We start from the raw sequence: 13,504 nt of genomic DNA, 5'->3' as shown, positions 1-13,504 counted from the left end.
GGTTTTCACCATATAGGTAACAATAAAGGTAATAAAAAATGAAATGGTGGAGAACCTTGAGGGAACTAAAAGAGTTCGATCAGGAAAGTTCAAGACTTGAGTAGTGTCAGATAGATGGAGTGGGTTGCCTATAAATTGACACTCTGTGAAGATTGATAGCGCTGTGACGAGGTAGCACTAGGCTACCTTGTTACCTTGTATGGACCGATTTCGTATGCACAGATTCAGTATGATTCTGATAAAAATCAATAGGCATAAATCAGACCAAGGTGGGCCAGAAGATGTATCAGAGTGCCGGTCTATACTTTTAATTGCATTTTATTCCTTCTGACTGGGTAAGTCAGCCTAGACCTAGAGCACCTCTCATATTGCAATAGCAGGTGAGCCACCACTTTTTCTCTGTATATATATATATATATATATATATATATACACACACACCCCTGTTAAAATGTCAGGTTTCTGTGATGTAAAAAAATTAGACAAAGATAAATCATTTCAGAACTTTTTCCACCTTTAATGTGACCTATAAACTGTACCACTCAACTGAAAAACAAACTAAAATATTTTAGGTGGAGGGAAGAAAACAAAGAAAAACAAAAATAATGTGGTTGCATTAGTGTGCACACCCTCTTATAACTGGGGATGTAGCTGTGTTCAGAATTAAGCAATCACATTCAGAATCCTGTTAGATAGGAGTCAGCATACACCGGCCATCATTTAAAGTGCCCCTGATTAACCCCAAATAAAGTTCTGCTGCTCTAGTTGGTCTTTCCTAAAATTTTCTTAGTTGCATCTCACAGCAGAAGCCATGGTCCACAGAGAGCTTCCAAAGCATCAGAGGGATCTCATTGTTAGAAGGTATTAGTCAGGAGAAGGGGACAAAAGAATGTCCAAGGCATTAGATATACCATGGAACACAGTGAAGACAGTCATCATCAAGTGGAGAAAATATGGCACAACAGTGACATTACCAAGAACTGGACGTCCCTCCAAAACTGATGAAAAGACGAGAAGAATACGGGTCTGGAAGGGGACCAAGAGGCCTACAGGAAATTAAAAGAGCTGCAGGAATATCTGGATAGTCCTGGCTGTGTGGTACATGTGACAACGATCTTCCGTATTCTGGGCTATGGGGTAGAGTGGCAAGATGAAAGCCTATTCTTACCAAGAAAAAAATCCAAGCCAGGATACATTTTGCAAAAACACATCTGAAGTCTCCCAAAAGCATATGGGAAAAGGTGTTATGGTCTGATGAAACCAAGGTTAAACTTTTTGGCCATAATTCCAAAAGATATGTTTGGCGCAAAAACAACACTGCACATCACCAAAAGAACCCCATTCCCACAGTGAAGCATGGTGGTGGCAGCATCATGCCAAGGGGCTGTTTTTCTTCAGCTGGAACTGGGGCCTTAGTTAAGCTGGAGGGAATTATGAACAGTTCCAAATACCAGTCAATATTGGCACAAAACCATGAGGCTTCTGCTAGAAAGCTGAACATGAAGAGGAACTTCATCTTTCAGCATGATAGCGACCCAAAGTATACATCCAAATCAACCAAGGAATGGCTTCACCAGAAGAAGATTAAAGTTTTGGAATGGCCCAGCCAGAGCCCAGACCTGAATCCGATTGGCAATCTGTCGGGTGATCTGAAGAGGGCCGTGCACAGGAGATGCCTTCGCAATCTGACAGATTCGGAGTGTGCCATGCTGATAGACTCATACCCAAAAAGACTGAGTGCTGTAATAAAATCAAAAGGTGCTTCAACAAAGTATTAGTTTAAGGGTGTGCACCCATATGATTTTATTTTTAGATTTTTTCTTCCCTCCACCTAAAAGATTTCAGTTTGTTTTTCAATTGAGTTGTACAGTTTATAGGTCACATTAAAGGTGTAAAAAGTTCTGAAATGATTTATCTTTGTCTCATTTTTTTTACATCACAGAAACCTGACATTTTAACAGGGGTGTGTAGACTTTTTATATCCACCGTATATAACACAACTACTTTAACTCTTTTTAGATACTAAAACAGAGACAATGTCCATAGCCAACAGTCTGGTTTCTCTGGAATCAGTGTGGTCCTGACTGCCGGGAGTGAGCATCCTCCACCCTTACCAGCTACTACACCAAAGGAGGACATATACCATAAATTGGTATACTATTTTATCTCCAGATAATTTATACACATACATATCATACTCCCCGGCAAGTGGAGAGTCGTCAGATCAATTAAAATTCAGTCACAGTGATGTCAGATAGCTGGGGGTCAATAAGGAACCAATACACACCCCAATATCCCTGCCAGCCCCAACACCAGACCCATTGTGGCAGTGGCCGACACAATAGACAAGCGGGTCATGGTGTGTCCAGGAAAAAAGTCCCAGTGATCAGACTCCCATGAGTCACACTTTTTTGGCATCTTGCCTGGGTGTGAAGCCAGTGTGCTCAGAGCCCATGGTGGCCAGTTCACTTCTGGTCTAACTTTCTTAGGAAATACAAAAGGAAATACTTTCTTTCCTTTACTCTTCAGAATATTAATTAGGTAAAGGCTCAACGTCAATATCTGAAAGTTACTATGGTTTACTAGAACGGCAGGCTGCCAATTGACAGACAGTTTCTCTCCCCTTGGTCCCATTAAATATCGGCTTTGTCTTGACTGTAATTTTTCCCAGCATTCTTCAAAATGATCGCTCCCACACAGTTTCTAAGCCGGTAATTGGACACCCAAGATCCCATCCCCAAGTCGCGGTATGCATGATTAGACCATTTTTTTACTCTTCTCATTAATAAAATAAAAGCTGCCGGGCTGGAAACAATCAGACCTCAGTAACGTGTTGGAATCCTTTGATGGTTTGTAGACCAAAAAAAGCTGAATAATATATGGAAATACCTGCAATTCAGCTGAGAGTGTGGAAATCATCTGGTGGATTAACATGAAGAGATAGCAAAGAATAAGTCTGAGTTGTGAGGTTTACAATATTGCTGCAGAGGATGGCAATATGACATCTGTAATATACCGATGGTGTGGAGCTGGTTTGGGCATTGAAAAGGAGTGTGTCACCAGGAGGAGGCCAGCTCAGCTGACTGCAATGCTGCCATTCACTAACAGATTCAGTTTGCTGCTTCATTCTGGAGAAGTTCTTTTAATCACTATACAGATGAGCAGTTGAGTGCACTGAGGGCGGGTCCAAGCCACTCTGTGCACCCTTGCTCCTCATGCTTCTTCTGCCAACCCCTTCCTCTCCTTCTTCATTCTTTTATTAAGGACAGATCTAGATTCCCCTCCGAATGAGGGAAAAAAAGAAATAGAAAAGGAGCGCACAATAGGGTAATATTGTTTAACCAAACAAATTAATATAGTGGGAAATATCCACACTCACCTTGTAGGGTTGTGCTGAAATAGGCACAACTCTACTGTAGACTTAGTAGAAATAAGGTCTTTTATCCAGGACTGCAGCCGCAGATTGTTTGTTCTTTTCGGTGGGGTGTCCAATCCCCCAAAAAGGAATTTTCAGTAAAGAAAGAGAAGGATCTTAGTGCAAGAAATCTTCTTGGTTTAATAGAAACAACGCGTTTCGGGGATGACAAAGGTATCATTATGAAACCTGATGAAGGGGAGTTTGTAATCCCCGAAACGCGTTGTTTCTATTAAACCAAGAAGTTTTCTTGCACTAAGATCGTCTTCTCCAGTGATTATGCTCCGAGGCAGAAACCTTCTCTTTCTTTACTCTCCTTCTTCATTGACAGGTGTGATGATTATGCAGGAACATGGCCTCTTTGGGAATAAAGTAAGACCTTCTTTGGCAATAGTTAACTCTTTTTGGGCACAGTATGAAACTATACGGACACTCTATATCTCTATACAAGCACTGTACACTATGTATTATCTGGACACTGTACACTATGTACTATCTGGACATTGTACACTATGTACTATCTGGACACTGTACCTATGTACTATCTGGGCACTGTACACTATGTATTATCTGGACACTGTACACTATGTACTATCTGGACACTGTACACTATGTACTATCTGGACACTGTACCTATGTACTATCTGGACATTGTACACTATGTACTATCTGGACACTGTACACTATGTACTATCTGGGCACTGTACACTATGCACTATCTGGGCACTGTACACTATGTACTATCTGGACACTGTACCTATGTACTATCTGGACATTGTACACTATGTACTATCTGGACATTGTACGCTATGTACTATCTGGGCACTGTACGCTATGTACTATCTGGAAACTGTACACTATGTACTATCTGGGCACTGTACTAACTATATCCTATCTGGGCACTGTACACTATGTACTATCTGGGCACTGTACACTATGTACTATCTGGGCACTGTACACTATGTACTATCTGGGCACTGTACACTATGTACTATCTGGGCACTGTACACTATGTACTATCTGGGCACTGTACACTATGTACTATCTGGGCACTGTACACTATATCCTATCTGGGCACTGTACACTATGTACTATCTTGGCACTGTACACTATGTACTATCTGGGCACTGTACACTATGTACTATCTGGGCACTGTACACTATGTACTATCTGGGCACTGTACACTATATCCTATCTGGGCACTGTACACTATGTACTATCTGGACACTGTACACTATGTACTATCTGGGCACTGTACACTATGTACTATCTGGACACTGTACACTATGTACTATCTGGGCACTGTACACTATATCCTATCTGGGCACTGTACACTATGTACTATCTGGGCACTGTACACTATATCCTATCTGGGCACTGTACACTATGTACTATCTGGGCACTGTATATGTGCTGTGTGAGACTATATAAGTGTATTTAAAGTGATTGTATATAAAGAGCAGAACCGGCAGCATTAGCAGCCTCTGCGCCTCCTGCTGTCCACACACCTCAGGACACACGTGTACTTGTTACATGTGATCCATGTACTAGCCTCCGTGGTCTACTATTATATCCCATCAATAGAGCCAGGCTTTCATTATCATCTCCGACCCCTGCGCTGCCCGCTGTGCGTACCACGGCTGCTCCATTGATTTCCCCTTCTAATGTATATTGGTTTATTTACAGCCGATGGACTGTTCTCTGCCATTACGTCCTGTGTTCATGTCGCTGACCGCACAGTCCATCAGCCCGAAAACCCAGCTTCTCAAACGAGCGAGCAGAACACATTCACAGGGAGGTCATTTAGCAAACACATATTTTCCTCTTTAGTACATAATGATAACCTGAATAAAAGGTTTGAATTACCAGGCCGCCTCGCCGAGCACGGCCGCTGACTGATGAGGCTATTTATGTCAGAGCGAAAAACAGCCGAGCGAGGAGGAAAACAGAGCAGGGAAGCCAAATGTGTTTTCTATGAAAAATACTCTGGGCGTCATTTATCAACCATTATACACTACTTTTTGGAGTATATTAGGCACAGATTTTGCTGCAAAGGTGTTTTGTGACAAAATCTGCAACTTTTTCCCCTTTTACTTCGCTCACACCAGTGCCGAGAAATAAGGCCGTGTAAGGCCCCTTTCACACGGGCAAGATTTCCACGCGGGTGCAATGCGTGAGGTGAACGCATTGCACCCGCACTGAATCTGGACCCATTTATTTCTATTGGGCTGTGCACATGAGCTGTGATTTTCACGCATCACTTATGCGTTGCGTGAAAATCGCAGCAAGCTCTACTTATAGAAGTGAATGGGGCTGCGTGAAAATTGCAAGCATCCGCAAGCAAGTGCGGATGCGGTGCAATTTTCACGCACGGTTGCTAGGAGACGATCGGGATGGGGAACCGATCTTTATTATTTTCCCTTATAACATGGTTATAAGGGAAAATAATAGCATTCTTAATACAGAATGCTTAGTAAAATAGGGCTGGAGGGGTTAAAAAAAATTATTATTTTTTTAGCTTAATTCACTTGTTCGCGCAGCAAGGCTTCTCTTCTGTCTTCATCTTTGCTGTGCAGTAGGAAAAGGACCTGTGGCAACGTCAATGCTATCATCACATGGTCTGTCACATGACCCATCACCATGGTGATGGATCATGTGATGGACCATGTGATGAGCGCAGTGATGTCATCAAAGGTCCTTTACCCAGGTCCTGAAGAAAGAAGACAGAAAAGAAGCCGGGCTGCGCGAACAAGTGGATAAGGGTGAGTTAAATTATAATTTTTTTTTTTAACCCCCTCCAGCCCCATTGTACTATGCATTCTGTATTAACAATGCTATTATTTTCCCTTATAACAATCTACACAACACCTAACCCAAACCTGAACTTCTGTGAAGAAGTTCGGGTTTGGGTACCAAACATGCCAATTTTTCTCACGCGCGTGCAAAACGCATCTTATCCGGCCCAAAAACATGACACCCATGTGAAAGAGGCCTAAGAGGTCAGGCCGGCAGGCCAATCTCATTTATCATTTTCTACACCAGTTTTTGGCATAGAATATGGCTTAAAGCTGCACCAGCAAGAGAGCTGGCGAATGTTTAAGCTTGCTGTACACTGCCGGAACATGCGCCTAATTTATGTAAATAACTTAGACGCATCCACTGCCAGCGCATGGGTATTAAGCCTATTGTTTAACCTCTTACGGACAGAGGGCGAACCAATCACCGTCCTGTGATCCTGAGAGGTTGCGGTTACGCCACCTCTCAGAATTGCTTCTGATTGGCTGGGCAGGTGGGCGGGCGGAGCAGCAAATTTGAATTGACGGAGCTCCTTTCCCCGCTCATACACATCCGTGAAGCGGGGAGAGGAGCCTCCGGCTACAGTGTAAGTTTTTTGTGCCATTAGGCACAAATCAGCATATTAGGGACAGTGAGGGAGAGGTAGATTAGGCAGGGACAGTGAGGGAGAGTTAGGCCCCTTTCACACAGGCGAGTTTTCCGTGCGGGTGCGATCCGTGCGGCGAACGTATGGCACCCGCACTAAATCCTGACCCATTCATTTCTATGGGGCTGTGCACATGAGCGTTGTTTTTAACGCATCACTTGTGCGTTCAGTTGAAATCGCAGCAAGCTCTATATTGTCCGATTTCGACGTGACGCAGGCCCCATAGAAATGAATGGGGTGTGTGAAAATCGGATGGCATCCGCAAGCAAGTACGGATGCCGTGCGATTTGCACGCACGGTTGCTAGGAGACCCGATCATTATTATTTTCCCTTATAACATGGTTATAAGGGAAAATAATAGCATTCTGAATACAGAATGCATAGTAAACCAGCGCTAGAGGGGTTAAAAAATAAATAAAAATAATTTAACTCACCTTAGTCCACTTGATCGCGAAGCTGGCATCTCCTTGTGTCTCCTCTGCTGATGAACAGGACCTGGGGTGAGCTGCTCCATTAAATATTGGTTAAGGACCTTCGATGACGTCACTCCGGTCATCACATGGTCTTTTACCATGGTGAATCACCATGGTAAAAGATCATGTGACGTACCATGTGATGACCGGAGTGACGTCATCGAAGGTCCTTAACCTGTATTTAATGGAGCAGCTCACCCCAGGTCCTGTTCAGCCGCTCAGCGCAGAGGAGACACAAGGAGATGCCAGCTTCGTGATCAAGTGGACTAAGGTGAGTTAAATTATTATTTTATTTTTTTTAACCCCTCTAGCGCTGGTTTACTATGCATTCTGTATTCAGAATGCTATTATTTTCCCTTATAACCATGTTATAAGGGAAAATAATACAATCTTCAGAACATCAATCCCAAGCCCGAACTTCTATGAAGAAGTTCGGGTTTGGGTACCAAACATGCGCGATTTTTCTCACGCGAGTGCAACGCATGACAATGTTTTGCACTCACGCGGGAAAATCGCGCATTTTCCCGCAACACACCCGGCTCTTATCCGGGCAAAAAAACTGATGCCCGTGTGAAAGAGGCCTTAGGGGGGAAATTTTTTATTTTTTTTTACTGTGGTGTACACCCGGATCGGGTGTCTGGGGTCGACTCCACAGCATTTAGCTGTGTGACCCTAGACCCCCCAGGGGTGCTGCAGCTTTCCCCCCCCCCCTCCCGCTCCCACACACACATTTTTGGGGGCACAAGTGTTTTTTGCATGCGCTGACTGTGGCCGGCACTCTTAGCGTCCGGCCACTGTTAGCGCATCGCCCACCCCACCGCTGATCAGCATCGTACCGCTGATCAGCACGTTTAAATCTTTTTTTTTTTCTACACTTTTGGGGAATTTCAATTTTTTGGGTAATTTATAGATTTTTTCTTTGTTAGGTGTAGGGCAAAGTAAGCGAACACCCATTCCCCACACACACGCACTGAATAAAGTTTTCCATGAACGCACACACAGACACACACGCACACACACACACTCCCCTGTGGCCCGCCGGACATTCTCGGATGAGGAGACATACGCCCTGCTTGCCTCCGAATCCAAGAGCCCCAGTGAGGACGAGGATGAGCCCACTTTCCTCTTGAAAATCAAACAGCGGTGGCCGCATCTCCCATCATTCCATCTTTATTAGGACTTCACAGCATACAAAAAACTGCAACGTTTCGGCTGTGCAACAGCCTTTGTCAAGCACAGCCGAAATGTTGCAGATTTTTTGTATGCAAGTCCTAATAAAGATGAAATCATGGGAGATGCTGCCACCGCTGTTTGATTTTCACATATTAGCTGGCTGATTGGATCCGCGGCTGGTGCGAGGCTGTTGCAACTGCCTACAACAGGGACGGACCATGGAGTGCTGCTCCTGCGCATTTGTTTTTCCCACTTTCCTCTTGTCATCCGCGTCCTCCTCATCATCTAGCGATGATGATGAGCCCCCAAGGCGGCAGAGACGCCGCCAGGCGGAGCAAGGGGACCGCCATGCCAGGGACCCTCACTAGTAAGAGCAGCTCTGGGACTCGTACTAGTTTTCCGGCCCACCGGATAAGTCCACCTAGCCCCCGACCAGGGAGCTTGCATGGTATACCCCAGAGGATTTTAAGCCTGTGATTCCTGATTTTGTTGGCCAACCAGGAATCCAGATTCCCACAGTGGGCTTCACTGAATATGACTATTTTAGTCTTTTTTTCAGTGACCACTTTGTGAATCTGATGGTGGAGCAAACAAACTTGTACACCCAACAGTTCATTGCTCAACACCCGGGCTCCTTTTTGGCTAGGTCCGGTGGCTGGACTTCGGTCCGTGCAGCCGAGATGGGTACTTTTGGGGCCTCATGCTGCACATGGGCCGAGTAAAAAAAAAAAAACAGTGTCAGGCATTACTGGAGTGGGGACCATCCTGCCTATGACCACATGTACAAAATCAGGCCAGTCATCGATCACTTCGGGGCCAAATTTTTGGAGGCCTATGTTTCTGGAAGGGAGGTCACAGTTGATGAGTCTCTCATTGCTTTCAAGGGGAGACTCATTTTCCACCAGTATGTTCCATCTAAGCGGGCCAGGTATGGCGTGAAGCTGTACAAACTTTGTGAGAGTACCTCAGGGTACAATTACAAGTTTTGTGTGTACGATGGGAGAGATTCCCATATTGAACCCCCAGAATGTCCCCCCACTCTGGGTGTTAGTGGGAAACTTGTGTGGGACCTTATTCACCCACTGCTAGATAAAGGTTACCACCTTTACGTGGATAACTTTTATACTAGTATCCCCTTGTTCCAGTCCCTCGCCGCCAGATCCACATCCGCTTGTGGGACCGCACAGAAAAATCAACGCATACCTAACCCCAGGGGTGAGACCCATGCCCTTACCAGTGGAAACCTGTTGCTGGTCAGATATAAGGACAAGGGGGATGTCCTTGTACTGTCCACAAATCACGGTAACGGCATCACCCCTGTCCATGTGGGAGGTACCGCGGCAACGGTCCTCAAGCCCGATTATATCGTCGACTAAAATCGGTATGTTGGAGGAGTTGATCTCTATGATCAAGTCCTCAAGCCATATAACGCCATGCGCAAAACCCAGGCATGGTACAACAAAGTTGCAGTCTACTTGGCACAGGTTGACTTGTATAACTCTTTTGTGCTGTCCTTGAGCGCTGGCAACACAGGGAAATTCCTCCAGTTCTATGAGGCAGTCCTCAAGGTCCTGATCTTTTCTGACCGGTAAAGAGCAGGCCGGAGTACCTCGAGAACTGGAGCCAGAGTGTGTCACAGGAGGGGGATACGGAAAAACACCACCTCTCAGTGTGACACATGCCCGATCATCCGGGCCTCTGCATTGACGGTTGCTTCACGGAGTACAACACTTCCAAGGAGTACTAAATTTATAATCCCCTTCCCCAATTTTAATTCCATTTAGCGACTGACAATCGAAAAAAAACTATGGTTCTCAGACTTCAGACACCCCCAAAAAATTTTTTTTTTTCTAAATTCTATTTTGTGAAACTAAAATAAATAAAAAAAATTGATATATTAGGTATCGCCGTGTCCGTAATAATATGTTCTATAAAAATACCCAATGACCTAACCCATCAATATATATTTTTTTATTTTAATCAATTTTTTCCAGTAACAAAGTTAGGGTTAACAGCCAAACAAAACTTAATATTTATTACCCTGATTCTGAACTTTACAGAAACACCCCATATGTGGTCGTAAACTGCTGTATGACCAAACGGCAGGGCGCAGAAGAAAAGGAACGTCATATGATTTCTGGAAGGCAGATTTTGATGGCCTTTTTTTTGGCACCATGTCCCATTTGAAGAACCCCTGATGCACCCCTTAGAGTAGAAACTCCATAAAAGTGACCCCATGTAAGAAACTACGCCCCTCAAGGTATTCAAAACTGATTTTACAAACTTTATTAACCTTTTAGGTGTTCCTCAACAGTTTATGGCAAATGGAGATGAAATTTCAGAATTTCTATTTTTGGTAACCTTGACTCACAAAAATGTAATATAGAGCAATTAAAAATCATATGTACTCTAAAAATAGTCCCAACAAGACTGCCACCTTATCCTGCAGTTTCCAAAATGGGGTCACTTTTATGGAGTGTTTTCTCTAGGGGTGCATCAGGGGGGCTTTAAATGGGATGTGGTGTATATAAACCAGTCCAGCAAAACCTGCCTTCCAAAAACCATACAGCGCTCCTTTCCTTCTACGCCCTGTCGTGTACCCATACAGTATTTACGGCCACATATGGAGTGTTTCTGCAAACTACAGATTTAGGGCATAAATATAGAGTTTTGTTTGGCTGTTAACCCTTGCTTTGTTACTGGAAAAAATGGATTAAAATGGAAAATTTGCCAATAACGCTTGTGAAATACCTAAAGGGTTAACAAAGTTTGTAAAATCAGTTTTGAATACCTTGAGGGGTGTAGTTTCCTAGATGGGGTCACTTTTATGGAGTTTCTACTTGAGGGGTGCATCAGGGGGGCTTCAAATGGGACATGGTGTAAATAGACCAGTCCAGCAAAATCTGCCTTCTAAAAGCCGCACGGCGCTTCTTTTCCCTCTATGCCCTGCCGTGTGCCCGTACAGTAGTTTACGACCACATATGGGGTGTTTCTGCAAATTACAGAATCAGGGCAATAAATATTGAGTTTTGTTTGGCTGTTAACCATTGCTTTGTTTACTGGAAAAAATGGAAAAAATTGAAAAGTTGGCAAAAAATTTAAATTCTTAAATTTCATCTCCATTTGCCAATAACTCTTGTGGAAGACCTAAAGGGTTAACAAAGTTTGTAAAATCAGTTTTGAATACCTTGAGGGGGTTGTTTCTTAGATGGGGTCACTTTTTTGAGTTTCTACTCTAGGGGTGCATCAGGGGGGCTTCAAATGGGACATGTTGTAAATAAACCAGTCCAGCAAAATCTGCCTTTCAAAAAACACACGGCGCTCCTTTCTCTCTATGCCCTGCCGTGTGCCCGTATAGTAGTTTACGACCACATATAGGGTGTTTCTGCAAACGACAGGATCAGGGCAATAAATATTGAGTTTTGTTTGGCAGTTAACCCTTGCTTTGTACTGGAAAAAAAATTGAAAATTTGCCCAAAAATGGAAATTCTGAAATTTTATCTCCATTTGTCATTAATTCTTGTGGAACACCTAAAGGGTTAGCGACATTTGTAAAAATCTGTTTTGAATACCTTGAGGGGTGTAGTTTCTAGAATGTTTTTTTTATTTTTTTGGATAGTTTATATTATGTAAGCCTCACAAAGTGACTGCAGACCTGAACTGGTCCTTAAAAAGTGGGTTTTTTTAAATTTCTGAAACATTTCAAGATTTGCTTCTAAACTTCTAAGCCTTGTAACATCCCCAAAAAATAAAATGGCATTCCCAAAATGATCCAAACATGAAGTAGACATATGGGGAATGTAAAGTAATAACTATTTTTGGAGGTATTACTATGTATTATAGAAGTTGAGAAATTGAAACTTGGAAATGTGCAAATTTTGTGGTAAATTTGGTATTTTTAAAAAATTAAAATGAATTTTTTTGACTCCATTTTACCAGTGTTATGAAGTAAAATATGTGATGAAAAATACTATCTCATAATGGCCTGGATAAGTAAAACCGTTTTAAAGTTATTCACACATAAAGTGACATTGGTCAGATTTGAAAAAAATGGCCTGGTCCTTAAGGTGAAAATTAGCCCGGTCCATAAGGGGTAAATAGCCAGTCTTAATAATTGACCCCATCAGTCTCTGACCTATCTATCTAAGGTATCCAAAAAAGCTAATGATGAGGCAGGACTCCAAATTCAGTAAAGGGTGTTAAATATGTTTATTTCCCCAGTCGTACTAGAGCCCTTGGTGTAGGTGTTTAAGGTGCTTTGGTGGCTGGGCCCCTGTGTTCGTGACGCCAGCACCAAGGTGCAAATGTTGAGTGTAGTAGTAGATGTTACAGTCCATCAATAAAGTGTATTCATATGGCATAAGTGATGACTCATAAATAAGTTCAATTGTATTCCACTTATCAGGTTTAGGCAATGGTCAGTTGAGGAGTTCTCTTTAAGGTTGACACTTTACAGTCAAGACTTCTGTAATTATTCTAAGTCCAAACTATAGCACTCTGATAGTAAATATGCTGTTTTCTACTTATCTTGAGCTATACCATAAGGGTGTTCTCCCTTATGGCAGGCATCAGTCTTCTGCTACATTATTTCCATGATGCTTTCCTAAAAAAGGTTTAGGTTTTCCACTATATCCCAGAAGGCTTTTAGTGAATAAGAACAATTCTGCACACTAATTATCCATTCATGTCCCGGCACTTGGAAAGTTACTCTCAGGCACTTGTGTTGATGAGGTCCATAAGATAGATTCAGCTGTAACCCTCACTAGGCTTACTTCATATTTAGACATAGACTTACTGTCTAGTGCTTGGTTGCTGTGGTTGTCTTCTTCAGGATTGATCAGGGCCCAGAGGAAAGAAAAACAGATACATGTTGATTTAGGCCTGTTTCTCTCCTCCATGAACTTGCTTGTACTCTCTCACTCTGACTCTAACATAACCTCTTCTCACTACTCTCTTTCCTTCTACATTCTCCTCTTTCTCTCTCTCTCTCTCTGAGATAGA

Source organism: Bufo gargarizans, chromosome 3 (genome assembly GCF_014858855.1).
Source record: "Bufo gargarizans isolate SCDJY-AF-19 chromosome 3, ASM1485885v1, whole genome shotgun sequence".
Lineage (NCBI taxonomy): Eukaryota > Metazoa > Chordata > Amphibia > Anura > Bufonidae > Bufo > Bufo gargarizans.
This window is presented reverse-complemented; position numbering follows the sequence as displayed.